The sequence below is a fragment of the Aquarana catesbeiana genome, linkage group LG01, assembly GCF_042186555.1.
Source record: "Aquarana catesbeiana isolate 2022-GZ linkage group LG01, ASM4218655v1, whole genome shotgun sequence".
NCBI lineage: Eukaryota > Metazoa > Chordata > Amphibia > Anura > Ranidae > Aquarana > Aquarana catesbeiana.
In genome coordinates, this window is record NC_133324.1 from 281,785,220 (window position 1) to 281,805,354 (window position 20,135).

A 20,135-nucleotide genomic window follows, 5' to 3' on the forward strand; every position below is an offset into this window, starting at 1 on the left:
TTAAGGAAAAAAGGACATTCCACGGCCAGATATGTGCCGCTACAATATGTTGTCGCCGAGATTGTCTGTGAAAAGCTTTAACCTTTAAAATGTTACTAAACCCAGGACTCTGCATTCACTATATCTGGTCTGCCACAGTACACGGAACATGGAAATGCAATAATTTTAATAAATATAAACTGCTAAATACCTTTTCTCATCAGCAGTTAGAGCAGTCTTGTGACTTCTATCAGTGTCCAACAGAGCTCTGGTTAAAGCTTGTAGGGGGAGTTTTCATTCTACTCTGGCTGTCCTATGATACTGCAGTGTACAAATCCCAATGCACATGTTCCTGTGGAAATGGCTGTGCAACTGGCATTGAAGTCAGGCCGCTGCAGTCAGGAGGGCTGTCAGGGTCTGCAAAGGGCTGAATGGAATCAGTAGTTCATCAAAGAGGGCAGCTAGCACCAGAACTTTCTTTTTCTACATCATAAGTCCCTGCCGGTATTAAGGCACTTCTGCTAAGGCCTGGCTAAGTGGCCTAACCATGTGCTAGCTGCGCCTGAAGAACTGTGCTGGAGGGAGAAGGAGAGATATGCCGGGTACACACGATCGGACTTCAATGCTGCGTACACACGAGCGGACTTTCCAGCAGACTTGGTCCGATGGTCTTTCCGCCGGACTTTCCGGAGGACTACCTGAACGGACGGTTCCCCTTAAAACCCATACCAGACCTAAGGGCCTGGTATGCCCCGCGACGGGGCTCGCAAGGTGTCAATCTCGCCGATAAAAGCGGCGAGATTGACTTCCTTTTCTAGTCCCGTCGTACCCGAGTCACGTTCAAAATGAACGGACTTGTCCGTGTGTGGGCAAGTCCGTTCATTCTGAAAGTTCGTCGTAACTCCGGCGAAAGTCCGTCGGAAAGACGGGCAGACTCAGCCTGCTGGAAAGTCCGGTCGTGTGTAGGCAAGTCCGTCCGTTCAGAAAGTCCGGCGGGAAGAATGTCGGACCAAGTATGCCATAAAGTCCGATCGTGTGTACGCAGCAATAGTCTGCAGCAAGTTTTGTGCAGGAGGAGAGTATCTAAATTGTCCCAAGCCATGCAAGAATCTTTTCTAGGCATCCCATGAATTCCTTTACCCCATCCAAGTCCTAATTCCTCAATAAAATGCAAAAACAAAGCTGATGGACTTGTTTATTTTCTTGGAGTGTCTGGAAGTGAATGCCGGTGTCTCTGGTGGTCCCTGACATTAGTCTCTGGTGGTCCCTGACACGTTGCACTGGTTTGCATTTATAAGGCTGTAACCTATCATACTGTGTGTTATGTATGGCTTGCTGGCTGCAGAATAAGGGGTGCGATTTATGTTGAAGTGGGAGAGTTCACATTTACAAGCCTAGTGTATCTCTTAAACAGTAAGAAATTTCACAAATGTAATAACTGTTTAGTGTTTTGTGTGGGGGGTGTACTAATGGGGGATTTTTTGAAAATCCCAGAGTTCTGCTTTTATTCACTGGATATATATGTAAGGGTTTACAACCACTTTGATTAATGTCACTGTTATTAATTATAAATACAAAGTACGCTGATGCCTCTGGTGTTCTCTTTAAATATTGCATATCGTGTTTATGTCACATGTCACTACCTCTATATATCACTGTGTTCACACCACTACCGCTACCAGCATAGAGAAAACAGTAAAACTCTCCTTCATCCTCAGTCTGCAATCTACTGATGGACAGAACGGCTGATCCTCCTGATATTTGGCCTGAGAACCGATCTGATATTCCAGAGGGTCTGTTATTCTGGTTGCTGCTACTACTACTATAAACTATCAGCTTAGGGACACTTCCAGGTGTCTGTAGGTACCATGAGGGGTAGTTATCCCCAGCTACTGATCCTCCACTCCGACTACAGGTCAAACGGACACTTTCACCAGAAGACCCAGACATGGCAGCATCCTGAGTGACAGTAAACTGAGCCACAGAACCTGAAATATGAACAGGACAATGTTATAGAAAGAGGAGATGAAGAATGTCCTTGTGTAATAAACCCATATAGATACTTTTATCTTACCAGAACAAGATAAAATCAGTGTGAGGAAGAGGATGGTCAGAGACATGGTGGGGTGTTTCTGTATGTAAGTGATGTAGAATGGATCTGGGGTTATAAAGCATCCACAGAGAATAGGATGTGCCTTCTAATGCAAATGATTGTCTATTCCCTTCTAAAAAAAAGTCATGCAGTTAGATACCTACTGTTTCCTTCTTTACATAGATATAAAATGATTTGATTATCCATATATTATTGATAATGTAACACATTATGTTCTATTCACAAAGCTTTACCATCAGGATAAGCCTTTTTCTTTTAGCCATGTCAGTTGAAAAAAATTGCATCTTTATTTTTAAGTTAAAATTGTGTGAGTCGTGCCTATTATTTTTATATAGCTATATGATGATTTGTGACGTCATTATGTACACTCATACAGGGAAGCAAGCAAATATCACAGCATCCCATTTTGATGGACCCCCTTCTCTGTGCTCCTCTTCCCTAGTGAATCCCATGTAACAGTGGTGGCCCGTCCATTTTTTTTTTTTTTTGAAGCACCAGATTAGAGCCAGAGGCTCTACTAGGCTTCAAAAAGGGTGTGCTCGGGGTGTAGTGCACTGAACCCGAAGCCCACCCAGTGACAATAGCAAATGATAATTCACTATTGTAACACTGATTCTCCTCCCGGGCCAATCAGGAAGTGGGTCCTGAGATCCGTCACCCGATTGGCAGAAAGGAGATTTGATCAGATTTACTGCCAGGAGGAGGATGGAGGAGACGCAGGGGAAGCGAGGAAGCAGCCGCCCAGAGAGAAGCCGCCGAGATGGGGCAAGTGTGAGGCCCCAACTACTGACTACAGTTTTTTCCACTTTTTATACAAATTGTCAGTGGATTAAAGTTAAAGTACCCTGTACATTGCTATCGACTGAAAAGGACAGGACCCGCTAATAAAAGCAGTGCTGAGTGTAAATGACCCTGTCACCACCAGTTGTTTCCTGTAAAATGTCCTAACCCTCTTGCCTAGGTTTGTATTGTACTGTATAAGCAGGTGCTTCCAAGGGGTTTTCTGCATTTTGTGTTTATTCCATATGGTTGAATTATTGTAGTTCTGGTTACTTGTTTGCTTTTCTCTGTGAAACTGCTTATTCCAATGTGAGTGTATTTACACTGTTAACTTATGTTTGCCCCTGACTGAGGTGGTGCTCCCTGGGATGTAAGGGTTATCACTGCTGGCCAGGTTTTCCCACGTGGCAAGTACCATCCTCTGCCTGGGCAAACTTATAAAAAAGGACTAATGGACTTTAAAGGACTTTTTCACATATTTAAGGTATGACTACCTCAAGAGGCAATTAGGAGCACCAGGAAGAACTAGTAGGCACTTAAAAGATCATGTACAGAAATGTTTGAGGCTTCATGTACACTAGCTTAAAAAAAAACCCCAGTGCTCTTGGCAGAAAAATGCTAATTTTGAGCATTTTTTGTACTTGCGTTTAGTAATGTTTAGCCATTTTTTCTGCCAGAAAAACACTCTCAAAAATGCAAAACAGAAGGTTTTTTTCTGCGTCTAAACGCTGAGTTTAAAAAATGCCTCTAGACTACCTAATGTGCATGGACACATAAGATTAGTTGCTTCTACAGGCAAAACACTAAACTCCTCAGCGTTTTTTTTTTAAGTGATACTAAAGACAAATTTTTTTTTGTTAAAAATAACAAACATGTTATACTTACCTGCTCTGTGCAGTGGTTGTGCACAGATCAGCCCAAATCCTCCTCTTCTCAGGTCCCACGCCAGCGCTCCTCTCTCCTGCAAGGTGCCCCCACAGCAAGCAGCTTGCTGTGGGGGCACTCGAGCAGGCATGATCCTGACCCACAGCTCTGTGTCCATTCACACATGGAGCCATGGTTTGTCCCCACCCCCTCAGTCTGCTGTCTTGGACATTGCTGGATCGAGAGGGGGCTCAGGTAAGTATTAGGGGGCTGCTACACACAAAAGGTTTTTTTACCTTTATGCATAGAATGCATGAAGGTAAAAAAACCTTGGGCCTTTACAACCACTTTAAGAATACTTGTTGCCTCTTGCGGATTATTTGACTTAATGGACACTTGCCTCTAAAGGACTATGAACTCTCTGCTGTTATTCAGGTATGATTGCCTTATGAGCACTAGAACACCTCTGTACAGGAATGTGTGTGGTAAGCTTCTTTAAAAAACCTGTTCCTGTATGTTTGCCTTTTTTCAGTAAAGTTACCATTTACTGTTAATTGCCTGGTCTGAAGTCAGTCAAAAAGATGCATGCACAGCATATCAAAAGTACAGGGCTTGCAACACAAGGGGACTGAGCTAAAGGAAGTTGCAATACATGGGTCTAACACACAGTACAATCCAATGGATGTTAATGTGTTGTTGCTAAGGACAGCAGTGTCTGTGTAGTTGCTTAAGGCAATCAGTCAGGAAACGGGTGACGGTTCCAATGGTGGTAGAGGGGGTTAAGTGTTTAGCACTTCCACTAGTAGCTAGACATGTGCGCGGTCAATAAATTTGTTTAGTTTCGTTCCGTTTCGTTTTGCATGAAAATTAATTTGTATTTCGTGTCCGAAATTCAATTCGGATTTGAACGAAATACGAATTAGATTCGTAAACTTTTCGCAAAACAACGAATGTTCGTTATGATGAATTTATCATTATGAGGGGTTCCCACCATCCCTGTGCTGTGCTGACTTCCTCTGATTGGTGAACAGAACTCCAGTCACGTTTCTGTTGTAACGGAATTTGGATCCGAAATTCGTTAATGAAATTTCATATTTTGTATAAAATTCGTAAGCATAGAAATTCCCATAGGGTTCCCACCATCCCTGTGCTTAGTTCCCGGGTCTGTACACCTGCTGTGCCCATTATGAGGGGTTCCCACCATCCCTGTGCTGAGTTCCCAGGTCTGTACACCTGCTGTGCCCATTATGAGGGGTTAATTTTGTTTATTGAAAAATCTTACAAACAACAACTTATATACAATAAAACCATAATAAATAAATAAAACATATTTACAAAATAATTGAATTTGATAATACAAAACAAGAACATAATAAATGGTACAAACCAAATTGCGCACTACATAATCCCTATGGGAGAGCCAGACTAAGGAACATCACCGTCACCATGCATGTAGCCTTTTATCAAAAATATATTTCATGTTGAAAATCTAGGGGAGTGAATCAAGAATACAAAGAAAAGCCGCACACCCCGAGATCAACAGGCAGCAGCTACAGAGTCCTGATATTCCTCCACGCCCTTATCCAGGCCTCCTTCTGCCACCTGCCTTTCTCAAGACCCCGAATCTTCCCAACCTCACCCAGAATGTCCTGCACCACTACTTCGACAGGGAGGATTTTACCCCGTAAGGATACCTGACACCGTGCACTCCACGTGAAATAACGGACTACCAGACTAACTAAAAAAAGTGTTTCCAAATCATAATCCCGACGAGTCTGGAATGCCCCATACACCCACTCTGCATAACTCATATGGGGGAGGAAGGGTATACTCAGAGCCCTCCCAACCCTCTTGTACACCTCTATATTAAAAGGGCACTGAAGTAGAAAGTGATCCATGGACTCCACCACTCCTCCACACTCCACTCTCGGGCAGCCCCGATCACTCATGGAAAGAAACTTCAAGTTGCCCTTCACATATAGTTTTCCATGAAAGGCAAGCCAAGCCTGATCCCTAAACTTCATTGGGATTCTCTCCAAATTAATCAATCGCAAACCCACCCCCAAAACCAGGCTTGGGCAATCCCTCAAGGCCAGTGGCTCACAAAAAGCAGAGCTCATGATCCGCTTCTCAAGAAGTTTCCTTGGAAGGGATTTGACTTCTCCTGCTGTTACTTGCCACTGCCGAAGCATTTTCAAACACGGGGCAACATAAGCCGGGAGCTGTTCATGCTTGACCCTCAGGCTTTTCACTGGCCCACCATTTTCCCAGTCTCGCAGAAAGGGCCTAAACCAGGACTGGAAAATACCAACCCACCCAGGCGGTCTCTCTGCCAACATGTTACCAAGATTGTACTTCACAAACATCAGAGAGAAAAAGACTACAGGGTTGACCATCCCTAGACCACCCTCCCGCCTAGGAAGGTAAGTCACATTCCTTTTGACAAGGTTTATTCTGTTCCCCCATAACAGCTGGAAGAAACAACTATAGATCCTGGTATAGAGAGAAACTGGCAAAATGCAAACAAAACTGACATACAGAAAAATCGGAATCAGGTAAGTCTTGATCAGATCAACCTTTTCCCTCAAGGAAAGCTGCCAACCTTTCCAGCTTGCCACCTTGGTATCGGCATTCTCCAGCCTGTTCACCCAATTTGCATGACCATAGTCACCTGGGCCGAATTCAATGCCTAGAACTCGAATTTTTTGTTGGGGCTCCGGGAAGTCATCCGGGAGAACAAAGCTCTCACCTTCCACACCCATCCAGAAAGCTTCACACTTGTCCTGGTTGACCTTTGAACCTGATGCCTCTGCATACTGCCCTATCACTGAGACCACCTCCTGCGCCTCCGCAGTCCCAGAGATAAAAACAGAAACATCATCAGCATAGGCCACAACCTTCAAAGGAGGCTCACCAGCGATGCCCAAAGGTACCCCACACAATGGTCCACTCTCTAGCCTTCTAATGAAGGGGTCGATTGCAAACACATATAGCAGAGGACTCAATGGACACCCCTGACGCACACCCGAGCCGACCGCAAAGGGCTGCCCGACCCAACCATTAACCAGAGGAAAGCTTTCAGCCCCTTTGTACAAAATCTTGAGCCAATCAATGAAACCCCCCTCCAGGCCATATTTGTCAAGAAGGAGCCACAAGTACTCATGATTAACCCGATCAAAGGCCTTAGCCTGATCCAATGTCAGCAAAAATTTACCCCAACCAGCAGCCCTACAACGCTCCAAGGCCTCCCGGACAGCTAACACTGCTGAGAAAGTGCTTCTACCTTGGACCGAACAGTGCTGGTGGCGGGATAACAAACTGCCTGCAACTGGTGATAATCGCCAGAAGAAAATCTTTGCCAGTATCTTTCTATCGACATTAAGAAGGCTAATGGGGCGCCAATTCCCAATCATCGAAGGATCTTTACCCTTTGACAGAAGGATCACTGCAGATTGCCTCATGGAGGGAGGGAGAGAACCCTCATTCAAACAGCCATTAAAAACCTCCGCAAGGTAGGGAGCCAGGATCGTTTTAAAACATTTATAGAACTCGGCTGTCAAACCATCTGGCCCTGGAGTTTTCTTGATGGCTAGTTTATCAATAGCCTGAATTACCTCATCTGCAGTGATTTCATCTGTCAAATTCATCAAAGGAACATTACTTTCCAGTCCTGGTGTAGAGTCCAAAAAACCCAACATCCTTGTCCGATCAAGGTTCTTTCCTCCCAGGAGATCGGCATAGTATGACCTGACAACCTCCAGGATCCCTGACCTAGACTTCGTCAGAGAGCCCGTACTGTCCCTCAGGCCATTGACCGTCTTAACTGCTACGCTCTGTTTACAGTTCTGGTAAGGGTCAGGCGAATGGTATTTCCCGTAATCCCTCTCCTGAACCAAAGAGGCGTGCCGGTCATATTGATGTCTCCTAAGGAGGAGCTTCACCTCAGAGATCGCCCCTGAATCTCCTCCATTCGAAACAAGGCGGTCAAGTTTCCTCCGCAAACGCTGGTAGGTGATATACTTATCTTGCTGCTTCTTTCTTCCTATGGCCTTGAAAAGCCCAACAGTCCGTTGTTTAACAAGCTCCCACCATTCTGACTTGCTGTTGCAAAAGTCTAGGATCGTTACCTGTGCTTGAAAAAAATCCTCAAAGGATTGTCTTACTTTCTCGTCTTCCAGGAGGGCCGAATTCAATCTCCAGATACCCCTCCCCCTAGGTGGCATGTCTGGGGCATTCAGAGTCACAGATAGAATACAGTGATCAGAAAACTCCACTGCCCGACACACAGGTGCCGAAAAAGCGGAGTCTCCCTTTAAAAAAAACCTATCTATCCTACTCTGACTATTACCTCGCTGAAAAGTGAACCCCGTGCTGTCTGGGCAGCGCTTAATGTGCGCATCTACCAGACCTGCTTCCCTAACTATCGCATTAAGAAAAAGGGTGTCATAGCCCAGCTTATCTCTGAAACCTCTCCTGTCTTTAGACCTAGTAATGGTGTTGAAATCACCTCCAAAGATAACCTGCTGGGCCGTAAAAAGAAAAGGCTTAATCTTTGTAAAGAGGCATTTCCTGTCCCACTTCGTCTGGGGACCATAGATGTTAATCAGGCGCAAGTCCTGCCCCTTCACAGAGACGTCTAAGACCATGCATCTCCCTATCTCTACCTCAATTACCCGCCGGCACGTTACCATACCAGAAAAAAGGACTGCAACTCCGCTGTAAGGCTCGGCCGCAAGAGACCAAAATGAGGGACCACGTCTCCACTCTTTCTTTGCCAGATGTATATCGGCCAGACTACTCAGATGGGTCTCTTGTAAAAACAAAATGTCAGCATCAAACTCGCTGAGCAAAAATAAGGCCATATGACGAGCACTTACTGATCTTAAGCTGGCAACATTAATGGTTGCCACTTTTAACGGAGTGGGAACTGCCATTAGGGTAGTTGAGGCAGCCGTTTCTTAGCCTGACTACTCCCTCTTCCTGGAGAACCAGCGCGCTTTGTTGCACCCTGGCACTCATCATCCATAGAGGATGCAGAACTGAATGAGTCCCATTCATCCTCATCATCATCATCATCATCATCAGACAGGACCTTAAACTTATTTTCTAAAGGCAAAAATTTAGGATTTAAGGTAACTGAACCCCCTTTTTTCCTTCTTTTGCCCCTCCTCCTCCTATCCTCCAACCACTCCATATCATCCTTAGACAAACCAGACTCAACAGCCTCCCCACCCCCATCCTCCCCTTCACCCCCCACCCCCCCACTCCCCCTTCCCTTATCTACCACCAGGCCAGCCTCTCCACCATCCACCCCACTCCTCTGCACCCCACGATCCTTAATAGGAACCCTGCAGCATCGGGGGAGGGGGGTTGGCACCACACCTGACGCACCTGCCTCAGCACCTCTTGCTGCCTCTGCAATTTTAGAAGACACAGACACAGAAGGATTGGACACATTTTTGGCAACCGATACCTTACCTACAGAAGACATGGGCACACTAGGTAAACGCACAGACTGGGGAGACACAGACACATTAGGTATTGGCACAGACTGGGGCACCACAGATTGGGGAGACACATTGGGTATTGACACAGACTCAGATGGACTCACAGGCACCCCAGCTGCTGAGCTCCGAGCATCCTCCATGTCCATGCGGAAGAACTCCCTCATGAGCTCAGGATTGTTGTGCATTGCCTCAGGACACTGACTGTAAGGATGTCCCACCGCATTGCACAGATTGCACCTGATGATATTACAGTCTTTTGCCAAATGTCCTATACCCTGACACAGAGAGCACTTCATCACTGGACAGGAGGATGCGAGATGTCCTTTATCTCCACACTTATTGCAGAGCTTTGGCTGGCCTGGATAGAAGATGGTCAGCCTGTCCCTCCCCAGGAAAGCTGAGGATGGCAGATGCTGGACAACATTATCAACAACTTTTAATTTTAGCTGCACAGACCATCCCCCCGTCCATATTCCCCGATCATCCACAATCTTTTTTAAGGGGCTCAGGACGTCTCCATACCTCCTCAACCATACAGATAAATCCCCTTGTGGTATGGATTCATTGCGGACCAAAATTGTGACCATTTTAATGAGGGGCTGGCGTGAAACAAGCTTTGGGATGAGCCCTTTCCAGTCCGGCAGGCCCCTACACACGTGCTCATACTTCTCCCAAAATATGTCCAAAGACTCCGGACGGATAAAGGACAAATCATATTCATAGGAACCTGCCGGACTGATCAGGGCGAAGATATCTGTGGGTGTAAACCCCATCTGTAGAATCTTATCCACCACTGTCCTCCTATGTGGGGGCGTTCCACTGCCTTCCCATTTTAATTGCACAACATTCCTCCTTTTAAACATGGAGGAAGATAAAACACTTTCATGCTCCCTCTCTGCTTGCTGCCCCTTCCCAGATCTTGTAGCAGCAACACCAGCATAAGTTTTTCTTCCACCAGCAGCATTTGCAGTCTTGTCCTTAGACACAATCAAACCTGCTGGCAGAGAGTCTGAAACAGCTGGGATAGCAGTCTTCTGATTAGAGGCAGGACCCTCCCCCGAGCACATGGTTTCTTTTCTGGGATCAATCACAGTCATGGCTGCTGCAGACTCCTGGAAACTTGTAGCATTACTGCACCCAGCATCTCCTCCACCATTCACAGGAACAGCCGCTGTGCCTGGTCCAGGCAAAGTCTCTGTATTGTCCATGGACCTCTCTGCAGACTGAAGCTGACAGTTATTAGCAGATGTTATTACATGCTGTGTATTGTCTATGGGTCTGGGCTGACTGCCTGCAGCACTACAACCCTCAGCAAGCACATTGTCATTAAAGTTCACACCATCATCCTGCACACACACTGTACCTGCACCTTGTCTCTCCACAGGTCTTTCTTCCACAGGGCTAGGAACGGCGTCCATCTTTTCCTCATCATCCTGGGAAACCACACCTGGAGGTGATTCAAGTTTATTGATGAAATCCAGCATGGCAGAACCTTCAACTTCCTGCTCAGATGTTCCACATTGCTGGGGAGTGAAGGGGACAGAGGCCTCCACCATTGAGGGCTCAGCAGATGTCTGAGGTGTTGAAGAGCTGGGCTCATCCTCCGGGCCCACTTTCTCACTCTCTGCTGTCTGTAGCTGCATCTCCTCACTGGTCTCCTCACCCTCCATGCAGGAAGCGGCTCCTCTTCTCATTTGGCTGAATCTTTCTTCATTCTTATATTTCTCTTTAAATGCTCCACTATTCTCCTTCAGAGAATTCACCAGTTCTTTCTGCTTCCGCAGAGCTTGTTCCAGGTCTTTCAGCTCAGGCCTCAGAGCCGGTCTTTTCTTGCTGAAAACTTTGGCACAAATCTGCTTTTTCTTTTTAAATTCATTTTTCAAAGCCACCAACTTCTCCTCTTCCTTCTCAATCCGCTTCAACGTTTCAACAACCCTCCGTCTAAAGGCAGACAGGGACTCATCTTTCCTTGGGCCAGGCCCAGTGTCATCCACAGGTTGAGGCCTATCCAGGGGGCCTCCACCAGGATCCTCCCCAGGATCCTGCATCACTCCTGGGGCAGAGGAGCAACTCTAGTCCCTGGTCTCTGGAAGCACAGGAGCAAAGGAACTAGCAACCTCACACCTCGCTGTCAGGGAGTGGAATGGCAGTTTCCCACCATCCCTGTGCTGAGTTCCCAGGTCTGAGTGTACACCTGCTGTGCCCATTATGAGGGGTTCCCACCATCCCTGTGCTGAGTTCCCGGGTCTGTACACCCGCTGTGCCCATTATGAGGGGTTCCCACCATCCCTGTGCTGAGTTCCCAGGTCTGAGTGTACACCCGCTGTGCCCATTATGAGGGGTTCCCACCATCCCTGTGCTGAGTTCCCAGGTCTGAGTGTACACCCGCTGTGCCCATTATGAGGGGTTCCCACCATCCCTGTGCTGAGTTCCCAGGTCTGAGTGTACACCCGCTGTGCCCATTATGAGGGGCTCCCACCATCCCTGTGCTGAGTTCCCAGGTCTGAGTGTACACCCGCTGTGCCCATTATGAGGGGTTCCCACCATCCCTGTGCTGAGTTCCCAGGTCTGAGTGTACACCTGCTGTGCCCATTATGAGGGGTTCCCACCATCCCTGTGCTGAGTTCCCAGGTCTGAGTGTACACCCGCTGTGCCCATTATGAGGGGTTCCCACCATCCCTGTGCTGAGTTCCCGGGTCTGAGTGTACACCCGCTGTGCCCATTGTGAGGGGTTCCCACCATCCCTGTGCTGAGTTCCCGGGTCTGAGTGTACACCCGCTGTGCCCATTATGAGGGGTTCCCACCAGCCCTGTGCTGTGCTGACTTCCTGGGTTTTTAACTTTTAGGTTCGTTAACTTTTCGGAACAAATACGAATGTTCGTTATGCATTTGGATCCGAAATTCGTAAACGAAATTTCGTATTTCGTACAGAATTCGTATGCATAAAAATTTGTATTTCTGATTCGTACGAATGTACGAATTTCCAGAAATTCGTACGAATTTTCGATTCGTATGAAACTAATCACATATGTCTACTAGTGGCTGGTTCCCCAATCTTTGGGACCGGACCCGCAGCACAGAGTGCCTGAGGACCCAGCCTGGAATCACAGAAGCACAGAATAATTACACATCTCTCGAATAGGCTTGGTACACTGTCTGTTCAATGACAGCTTGGTACACAGGGATTAGCGAGCGGAATGTCTGCTTGAACTGTTTTCTCTATCTGCACTTATACTGTAAATGGCGGTGAGGAAAAAACTATTATCCATCAATTACCCATTTTTAATTTACAGTAAAAGAAATGTGAAGGATGTACAGCACTGAATCACACTATATAGTTACAAAGTTACATAGTAGGTGAGGTTGAAAAAAGACACAAGTCCATCAAGTCCAACCTATGTGTGTGATTATATGTCAGTATTACATTGTATATCCCTGTATGTTGCGGTCGTTCAGGTTCTTATCTAATAGTTTCTTGAAACTATCAATGCCCCCCGCTGAGACCACCACCTGTGGAAGGGAATTCCACATCCTTGCTGCTCTTACAGTAAAGAACCCTCTACGTAGCTTAAGGTTAAACCTCTTTTCTTCTAATTTTAATGAGTGGCCACAAGTCTTTTTAAACTCCCTTCTGCGAAAAAGTTTTATCCCTATTGTGGGGTCACCAGTATGGTATTTGTAAATTGAAATCATATCCCCTCTCAAGCGTCTCTTCTCCAGAGAGAATAAGTTCAGTGCTCGCAACCTTTCCTCATAACTAATATCCTCCAGACCCTTTATTAGCTTTGTTGCCCTTCTTTGTACTCGCTCTATTTCCAGTACATCATTCCATGAGCACTGGTGCCCAGAACTGGACAGCATACTCCAGGTGCGGCCAGACCAGAGTCTTGTAGAGCGAGAGAATTATCGTTTTATCTCTGGAGTTGATCCCCCTTTTAATGCATGCCAATATTCTGTTTGCTTTGTTAGCAGCAGCCTGGCATTGCATGCCATTGCTGAGCCTATCATCTACTAGGACCCCCAGGTCCTTTTCCATCCTAGATTCCCCCAGAGGATCTCCCCCCAGTGTAGAGATTGCATTCATATTTTTGCCACCCAAATGCATTATTTTATATTTTTCTACATCTGCCATGTAGTTGCCCAACCCATTAATTTGTTTAGATCTTTTTGCAAGGTTTCCACATCCTGTGGAGAAGTTATTGCCCTGCTTGGCTTAGTATCGTCTGCAAATACAGAGATTGAACTGTTTACCCCATCTTCAGGTCGTGTATGAACAAATTAACCACTTCAATACCAGGCACTTAGACACCTTCCCGCCCAGACCAATTTTCAGCTTTCAGCGCTGTCGCAATTTGAATGACAATTGCGCAGTCATACTACACTGTACCCAATCAAATTTTTTTATCATTTTGTTCCCACAAATAGAGCTTTTTTTTGGTGGTATTTGATCACCTCTGCGGTTTTTATTTTTTGCGCAACAAATTAAAAAAAAGGAAAATTAAAAAAAAAAACAAGTTTTTCTTTGTTTCTGTTCACATTTTTTGTAAATAAGTATGTTTTCTTCTTCAATGACGGGCACTGATATGGCTGCACTGACGGGCACTGATACGGCGGCACTGATGAGCACCGATGAGGTGGCACCAATGAGGTGGCACTGATGAGGTGGCACTGATGATGGGCACTGATGGGCACTAATAGGTGGGACTGATGGGCACTGATAGGTGGCACTGGTATGCGGCACTGATGGGCACTCATAGGTGGCACCGATAGACACTCATAGGTGGCACTGATGGGCACTCGTAGGTGGCATTGCTTGTTATATATGGGTGGCACTGATAGGTACTTATGGGTGGCACTGATAGGTGCCACTGATATGCACTGATAGGTGGGCACTGATGGGCACAGATGGGCACTGACAGGTGGCACCGATGGGCAATGACAGGTGGCACTGATAAAATTTATTGGTGACATTGCTGGGCATAACTAAAACATAATGGTGGCAATCAGTGCCCATTTGTGGGCACTGATTGGCACAGATTGGGAACATATGGATGGCCATGGGGTACATACCTGGCCATCCACATGTTGCCCCTTCCCTGGTGGTCCTAGTGGCGATCCCTCGTGGTCCAGTGTGGTGATCTGAGGGGGGCTGCGCTGATAAACAGCGCAGACCCCCCTGTCTGGAGAACCGCCGATCGGCTCTCCTCTACTCGCGTTTGTCAGACGCGAGTGAGGAAAAGCTGATCAACGGCTCTTCCTATTGACAGCGTGATCAGCTGTGATTGGACACGGCTGATCACGTGGTAAAGAGCCTCTGCCGGAGGCTCTTTACCAAGATCGGTGAAGCGGTGTGTCAGGCTGACACACTGCTCCACCGATCGCCACGATGCTCGCCCTCGCGGGCGCACGGCGGCATGTTATCCTGCTGGACGTCATTTGACGCCCAGTCAGGATAACAGAACCACTTCCCGGACATCAATCCACTATAGGGCGGGCGGGAAGTGGTTAAACAGGATTGGTCCTAGCACAGAACCCTGGGGGATCCCACTACCCATCCCTGACCATTCCGAGTACTCCCCATTTATCACCACCCCCGGATGCGGACTTGAGGGCTGAGCTGCGAATGCGCGAACCTCGCCATTGCAACTTGCTTGTCCATTCCCGCTGGGTCCTAGGGCTCAGTCGGATGTAGCCAGTTTTCAATCCATGTACTCACTCTATGGTCCATGCCAATGGACCTTATTTTGTACAGTAAATGTTTATGAGGAACTGTGTCAAATGCTTTTGAAAAATCCAGATACACCACGTCTACGGGCCTTCCTCTATCTAGATGGCAACTCACCTCCTCATAGAAGGTTAGTAGATTGGTTTGGCAGGAACGATTCTTCATGAATCCATGCTGATTACTGCTAATGATACCGTTCTGGTTACTAAAATCTTGTATATAGTCCCTTATCATCCCCTCCAAGAATTTACATACTTCTTCTTTTTAAATATTGGTGCTACATTGGCTTTTCTCCAATCAGCTGGTACCATTCCAGTCAGTAGACTGTCAGTAAAAATTTGAAACAATGGTCTGGCAATTACTTGACTGAGTTCCCTAAGTACCCATCAGGCGCAAGCCATCTGGTCCTGGTGATTTATTAATATTAAGTTTCCCAAGTCTCATTTTAATTCTGTCCTCTGTTAACCATGGAGGTGCTTCCTGTAATGTGTCATGAGGATAAACACTGCAGTTTTGGTTACTGAAGCCCCCCGATTCCCTCGTGAAGACTGAGGAGAAGAATAAATTCAGTACGTTCACCATCTCCCCATCCTTTGTAACCAGATGTTCTTCCTCATTCTTTAAGGGGCCAATATGGTCCGTCCCCACTTTTTTTTTACTGTTTACATACCTAAAGAATTTCTTGGGATGTTTTTTGCTTTCCTCCGCTATGTGTCTTTCTTGTTCTATCTTAGCCATCCTTATTGCACCCTTACATTTCTTGTTGCATTCTTTATAAAGTCTGAATGCAGATGATGATCACTCAACCTTGTATTTTTTGAAGGTCTTCTCCTTTGCTTTTATATGCATTTTTACATTGGAGTTAAGCCATCCTGGACTTTTGTTTGCTCTTTTAAATTTATTACCCAATGGGATGCATTGGCTAATGCCCTTATTTAATATGCTCTTAAAGCAAACCCATCTCTCCTCCGTGTTCTTTGTTCCTATGGTTTTATCCCAATTCATGCCTTCTAGCAAGGTTTGTAGTTTAGGGAAGTTGGCTATATAGGAGGGACAGGTTATTATGAACACGAACACGCCAATTGATTTTTAGCACCACATCCCAGAAGTTGGCTATATACTGACACACTACACTATACTCACACTACACTGACACACTACTCACACTATACTAACACTCTAAGTCAGTGATGGCGAACCTTGGCACCCCAGATGTTTTTAAATTACATTTTCCATGATGCTCATGCAATCTGCAGTGTAGTTCCAAAACATCTGGGGTGCCAAGGTTCGCCATCACTGCTCTAAGTGAACACATTAACTTGCTAGTAGCAAACTGAGACCTGGTCCAGCTATCTCCACTCCAACAACACACTGCAAAGCTTCCTGTGGGAAGGAACCTCTTATAGTGTGGGGGTGGGACTATGGGCACTGATCAGTAGTTGGACAAAGTCATCATCCTGTTCTATCAGGGCTCCGACAGTGCTCTATGTCCTTATTGGCAAAGCCTTATACCTGGGCCATAGAATGCACTGTGAAGCACACAGTGCATTGTGGGGTGCTCAGCGGGTGAATATCCCACTGAGCACCCCACAAATTTGTGGAACAGGCGATGTTCGGGCCAAACTGTTGCTCGGCCGGACCTGTTCACCCAACTCTAGAGGACAATCCAACTGGGTCCAATAGCATATAGAGAGTGGGTTTCAGCCAAACTAACAGTGCCTGTTAGGAGGGGAAGAATGCAGCTTGGCCGTCTCATGTCAAAGCAGGAAGATGTCCAGAGAAGTTGTGAACCCTACACATCCCTCCTCATCAAGAACCTTTCCCTGCTACTAATTCTGTCCCTATCAGGTGGTGTACCTGTTCCTACTTTACAATGTCTGGGAGCCATGGCCTTAAATAGTCTCTGCCTGACCCAAGATGGCTGCTAGAGTCACATAGGGTGGCAGCATCCAATTGGATAGCTTCCCCAGTGACCAAGGAAACCATAAAAGAGCCCTTTTCCTCTTAACTTCCTCTCCAACTTTAGTGACAGGGTGGTCCTGCCCAGACCCCAACCACTTACCACGGTGGCCTGCCCAGAACCCACATTTGTTATACAGGACTGCCCACTCACAGCTCCTAATCACTGTAATGAATGTATAATTGAGTTACTGCTCAAGTGCATTAATTCTAATGAGTGATACTGTGGTCCCTAGACATTATCCAGGACACAGCATTATTGGGACAGAGGTCTAAGATGCAGGACTGTCTTGCCAAATCTGAGACCAGTGGCGGCCCATCCATAGGCGGCGCACGGGCCCATCCATAGGGGGCGCAAGGAGACCAGTGGTGGTCCATTCATAAGTGCACGGTGCACTTAGTTAAAAATGTCCTTTAACTAAGTGCACTGTGTTCAGGTGCCGGACACAGTGCACTATGGGAAGCACCACATCAACATAATCAAGAGATTGCAGATGAGGCGCTTGATTTGCAGGCATTTGACCTGCTTTGCGGCACATTCCAAAGCGCCGAACAGCTTCCGCCCGTAGTATTACTACAGGCAGGAGCTTTGTTGTTTAAGTTAAGAGATTACTTTTAGTTTCCCTGTCCCAGAGGGAAACCGGAAGTGACGTCGGCAGCTCTGTGGAACGCAAGGCCTGAGTGGAGATGTAAAGCAAGTACATTAATTCTGGATGCCTTCTTGCTGCTTCCTAACAATACTTCCTGAGCCTCTTTCAGTCGCATGGCAGCAGCAGTACAGAAGTCATTTGTTGCTGTGTGTTGGTCTGGGAATCCCTGCGGAAGTCTAGCGGGTCATTCTTTCAGTTTAATAAGAGCACAGCCTAACCGCTTGCCAACCAGCTGCCGTTATTATACTGCGGCAGGTCGGCACGATCCTGCGAGCCATCGTAGCTGTATGTCGGCTCGCAGGATCGGAATAGCAGGTGCGCGCGCCCGCTGCACTGCGGGGGTGCCGATGCTCGTGGCCGACGGTCGCGATGACCGCCGGCCACGCGCGATCGCGGGCACGAGAGGCAGAACAGGGACTTTTTACAGTAAACAGTGCATTTTTATAGCACTGATCGCTGTATAAATGCCAATTTTACCAAAAATGTGTCAAAAGTGTCCGATGTGTCCGCCATAATGTCGCAGTCCCGATAAAATAAATAAATAAATAAATAAAATTATATATATTGCAAATTGCCGCCATTAATAGTAAAAAAAATAATAATAAAAATGCTATAAATCTATCCCTATTTTGTAGACGCTATCAATATACGCTTATTGCGATTTTTTTTTACCAAAAATATGTAGAAGAATACATATCCGCCTAAACTGTGAAACAAAAAAAAATATATATTTTTTTTTTTAAACCAAAGGGGATATTTATTATAGCAAAATGTACAAAATATTGTGTTTTTTTCAAAATTGTCGCTCTTTTTTTTGTTTATAGCGCACAAAATAAAACCCCAGAGGCGATCAAATACCACCAAAAGAAAGCTCTACTTGTGGGAAAAAAAGGACATCAGTTTTGTTTGGGTGCAGCTCCGCACGACCGCGCAATTGTCAGTTAAAGCAAAGCAGTGTCGAATCGCAAAAAAATGGCCTGGTCATTCAGCAGCCAAATTTTCCGGGGCTGAAGTGGTTAATTCAACTGTATTGTCAGCTCTTCCTCTTTTTTTTTTTTTCCTTTCTAGCTTTCACACCCTGTTGTCAAACACTAATGCCCCGTACACACGGTCGGATTTTCCGATGGAAAATGTCCGATCGGAGCGTGTTGTCGGAAATTCCGACCGTGTGTGGGCTCCATCAGACATTTTCCATCGGATTTTCCGACACACAAAGTTGGAGAGCAGGAGATAAAATTTTCCGACAACAAAATCCGTTGTCGGAAATTCCGATCGTGTGTACACAAATCCGACGGACAAAGTGCCACTCATGCTCAGAATAAATAAAGAGATGAAAGCTATTGGCCACTGCCCCGTTTATAGTCCCGACGTACGTGTTTTACGTCACCGCGTTCAGAATGATCGGATTTTCTGACAACTTTGTGTGACCGTGTGTATGCAAGACAAGTTTGAGCCAACATCCGTCGGAAAAAATCCTAGGATTTTGTTGTCGGAATGTCCGAACAAAGTCCGACCGTGTGTACGCCCTATAACACTAAATACATTGTAAACTCAGTGAGCACAGATTTGGAATTATTGCTGCTGTGTTTTTAGTGGTGTAGCTTTCTGATTTTTATAGGCTTGCGCCTTCATGTTAACTGCTTCAATACAGGGCACTTTCACCCCCTTCCTGCCCAGGCTAATTTTTAGCTTTCAGCGATGTCACACTTTGAATGACAATTGCGCGGTCATGCAATACTGTACCCAAACAAAATTGTTATAATATTTTTGACACAAATAGAGCTTTATTTTGGTGGTATTTAACCTTCTTAGTGATATTCCCGAGTGTGGCATGGGGAGGAGCATCGAGGAGCTGTCCCATCGAGACAGGGAAAGTGCAGACGGTGGGTGGGGGGCACACTGGCAGCATTTGATATGACACAGTGGTTGTGTTTGATGGGGCACAGTGAGAGCATTTGATGGGGCACAATGGTTGAGTTTGGTGGGCACAGTGGCTGCGTTTGATGGGCACAGTGGCTGCGTTTGATGGGCACAGTGAGGCTGCAATTAATGGGATTTTTTTTCGAATTTTTCAGTTTGTTTGCGCCCCCCAAAAATTTGGAGCACCAGCCAGCACTGTCTGAGGCAGCTGCATCTATGGAACAGCCATAACTCTCAGCTAGATAAGAGCAAGTCAGACTTTATGACAGAGAAATCTCCCTTTTTGAGCATCCATTGGGTCGGCTGATGTTTTAAATATTGTGGAAGAATAAGAAACTGAACTGTTTATGCAGGCTCATATGTTTTTTTCCCCATTTAATATATAGCATAAGTTTAAATAATTTCACTTTGTCATTAACTGAGAATACAAAGTACGCTGATGCCTCTGGTGTTCTCTATAAACATAGCACATCGTGTTTATGTCACATGTCACTACCTCTATATATCACCGTGAACATGCTAGCACCAGAGACCACAGTATAGAGAGAACAGTAAAACTCTCCTTCATCCTCAGTCTGCAATCTACTGATGGACAGAACGGCTGATCCTCCTGATATTTGGCCTGAGAACCGATCTGA